The sequence below is a fragment of the Gavialis gangeticus genome, unplaced genomic scaffold, assembly GCF_001723915.1.
Source record: "Gavialis gangeticus isolate Ggan-Ray unplaced genomic scaffold, GavGan_comp1, whole genome shotgun sequence".
Taxonomy (NCBI): domain Eukaryota; kingdom Metazoa; phylum Chordata; order Crocodylia; family Gavialidae; genus Gavialis; species Gavialis gangeticus.
In genome coordinates this window covers 14,130,644-14,134,599 of record NW_017729003.1, presented here as the reverse complement: position 1 = coordinate 14,134,599, position 3,956 = coordinate 14,130,644, and positions in this window count along the sequence as shown.

The following is a 3,956-nucleotide window of genomic DNA, read 5'->3' as shown; positions in this document are numbered from 1 at the left end:
AACCGCACCTTGTCATGCATCCACAGATGCATCTCAAGCAGGTCCAAGGAGGTGATCCTCCCCCTCTATGCGGCACTGGTCAGGCCGCAGCTGGAGTACTGCGTCCAGTTCTGGGCACCACAATTCAAGAGGGATGTGGACAACATGGAGAGGGTCCAGAGGTGGGACACTCGTATGATCAGGGGGCAGCAGGGCAGGCCTTATGAGGAGAGGCTACAGGATCTGAACCTGTTCAGCCTCCAGGAGATGGCTGAGGGGGGATCTAGTGGCCTGTTAGAAGCTAGTCGGGGGATCAACAGGCACTGGGGAAGTCCCTGTTCCCCTGAGCACTGCCAGGAGAGACTAGGAATAATGGTCACAAGCTGGCAGAGGGTAGATTTAGGCTAGATATCAGGAGGCACTACTTCACGGTCAGGGTAGCTAGGGTCTGGAACCAACTTCCAAGAGAAGTGGTGCTGGCTCCTACCCTGGGGGTCTTTAAGAGGAGGTTGGACGAACACCTTGCTGGGGTCATTTGGCCCCCAGTAAGCTTTCTTGCCATGGCAGGGGGTCAGACTAGATGATCTACTCAGGTCCCTTCCGACCCTAGAAACTATGAATTGGAACATTACTACATTTAAGTATCTGAAATAATACTTTATTCTTTCTTCATCCTTTCTCTCCATGTTTAGGTTTTCTTTTCCTCTCTTGTCATGTTCACACAGTCTGTATACTTTCAGGGAGTAATTTTGTCTTTACTTAACTCTATTTCTCTCTCTCTTTCTTTTGTTAGTTCACTTTTTCCTCTGCACCTTTTAATAGCAGCAGCAATAGTCTTTACTTTCTTTCTCTAGTAGTTCAAGCTCCATTTGCTTTGATCGTTCTATAATGTCTCCTTCCCCTTGCTCATAGTTACCATCACTCTGTCTTGCCTCCATCTTTATTCCAGTTTCCCCCCTTATGAAGTGCAGCATTCACTTTATGTAGTGCTTTTATAACTATAAAAACTTCAGAAAAATGCCCTGGGGTAAATAAGAGGCATCTTCCCAGGTGTGTACAAGGGAAGCAAAAGGACAGAATTTGGGTGACTAGAACAAGACCATAGAGTAGATGTCAGAAATGGGTAATATTACCATTCAGTCCAGTTGAATCTACTAGTCCCCGCTGCTATTCAGCTAGAAATTAGTTTTGGTATGACAGCTGAGATTAGCCTCAAGGTTTATGGAGTCCCAGTAATGAAGTTGAGAATAAACGCAACTACATTTTTGAAAACGGCTGACAAATGCTCTTGAATTTTACAGTTGCATATTGAAGCCATATATATACTGCAAACTTACCATGCCTAAAAACAGCATCTTCTTGGGAAATCTGCACTCCAACTATGGGTCTACCTGACCTCATGTTGTCTGTTCATTTGATGACCTTCAAACCAACTTGTTTTCTTGCTCGTGTTGAACTGTCCATCCTTCTTCCATTTCATTATTCCAGGCTCTCAGATTCTTTAAACTGGAAACCATATTACTGAAATACTTACGTACATTGTTGCAATGACAGATGGCTGGCTGGGCTGATGCTTTACTACCGGATGAATGGGGGTTTGAAAGACTTACCCTTCAACCACATAGTGTCACTTGGTTTTTTTGCAAACACTGAATTAATGGGAATACTTTTGTTTCAATGGCTCCTCCATTCTAGTGATAGATGCAATTAAAATACATACATTACATAGAAATTTCTATTCTTTCTTCAGTGAGGAAGTGAGGAGGCTTTTATAATAATGTTAGTCTTGAAACTATTGACTCAGCATAGGAGAAGCTACTTTTGTCAGCAGTACACCAATGTATTTTTGGAGGTGTAGAGACTTACAAGAATGTGCAGGAAGACTGTAAACTTGTTAGGGCAGAAGTCATCTTTTTATGCTTGTACATTACCCATCTGTAGTTGCTACTAGTAATACACAAGCAAACCCTGCATTCCTATTTTCAGATATATTTGTTTCAACAGTTATTGTTGTTTACAATTCAGAGCATTAGCTCTGAGCACCTCAACAGTACTAATGATTATATCAAAAATATTTTTGCAGCAGGAAATGTATGTGGGCTGTTATTTAACAAAATGTAAATTGTGCAGGATTTCAGTGAAGCATGTTTTTAGAAAACAGACTGAGTAGAAATCTGGCACAAGCAATACATAATTATTTCAAGACACAGTATTATAAACCTGTGACATCAGCAGTTTTCTGTTCCAATGGTTTAATATGTTTTTATGCAGGTGCATAAATATTGACAGATCATTCTTTGATCTTAGAAATCTGAAAGGTAACTTAATCTCTGTTACAAGGTGAGCCTGAATGCTGTTTTAGGTTACCAGTATTCACCCCAACAAAGATAATATTAGACAGAGCTTAGGCTTCAGAATGATAAGAATGTTGAGAGGTGGATATTTAACTCATTATGATTTTACTTATTCAAAGTGCTAATTCAGCTTTACTTTTTTAAACTGTAAACAACATGTGACATAATGAGAACATCCAACAGCTGTTTACCAGCTACAAGAACTTTTAACTTCAAGTTCGCTGTGTACATACAATGTTGTTCTTATTATAGATCTGTGTAACATTCAGGAACTGTTTTCCATTCTTCACTGCACAAAAAGGGGGAATGCAAGTCAAGGAGAAAAATCTTAAGCTTGTAGTTACTACCAATGAAGTTAGCAGCAGCACTTACATTGATAATATGGACTTTAAGTACACATGCAAATGCATACCAGGCTGAAAGCAACGTTTTAGAGTGAATGTAACAGGCAGGCAAGTACAGACCAGGTCACTGAATACAATCAAAAAAGCCAACTTGTGTCAATTCATGAAGGGGAAATGCTAATGTCTTATAACAGATCTGTACTGAACTATTAAAAGTTAAAGTTTTATCTTATTTTAACCACTACTAGTAAAAAGATGTTCTGATAAATATGTAGAACTCCTGGGTGTGTTGATAAAGAATACTTTCTCTGTAATTCTTGATAAGGTAAACTGACTAGCTTTGCTAAATGTCATGCCTCCAGTATAACAAACTCCTCTATTAGCTGCAGTTCCTCTTCCCAAACATTGAAGCCAGGTATTACAATAGCCATCAACTATCCTCTTCCCTTTGGTACCAAACCATCATGGGGATGGTAGGCAAGTAGCATCGGCAGTAGCAGCTGCTGCTAATAGGGGAGTGAAGGTAGCAAGGAGGATGGTGGAGACTGACCCACTGACCTAATCACTTGCAGATATTTATTGTCTCCCCTGGAGCTAAGTCCCAAGGGTGTAGTCATCTGAGGCCTGTGTGCACATTTACAAGAGTATTTTTGGTGTTTGTGTGTTTAGCTTGGTGTAGGGGTAAAAGAGAAAATGGGAATAAAAGGGTAATTTCTCACATGTGCTGAAAGGGAAACAAACATTTAATAAGCAGATAACTTCATAAGAGTCTGGCCTTGGTGTGATCACTCATATGTACAGAATGTTTTCAGAAACAACTGTATTTACTTGAATTCAATATGAGGGCTTCTTCCCCATTTAACGTGGTGGGGCAAGCACCTTGCCTTGGATTCAAGTATGAGGTGGGGGGGCAGGCAGTTGCTATAGTTTTGGCTCTGGCCCCCGTCTCAGTCCTGGGTCAAAGCCAGAGCTGCTGCTGCCTGGCACCTCTCTCCCTACCCATGTAGCCTTGGGGCCTTCACTTGCCTGCTGTCTCTTCCCCATTTCTCCCCCCTACCTTCCCCCTCTCCCTTTTACCCTTGCTCTGGCAGGCTCTAACCTTACTCCAACCTGGACATGAAGCATGTGCTTGCTCTAACTCCATCCCTGCCTTATAGGAGCAGCTGGGGAGATGAGGAATGGGGACCTGATGCTAGGGGGAGGGGGCAAGTGGTGAGGAGAAACAGGTGGCAGAGAGCAAGGTGCATGGATCAAGCTGCTGGACTCCTTCCCCCCCCAC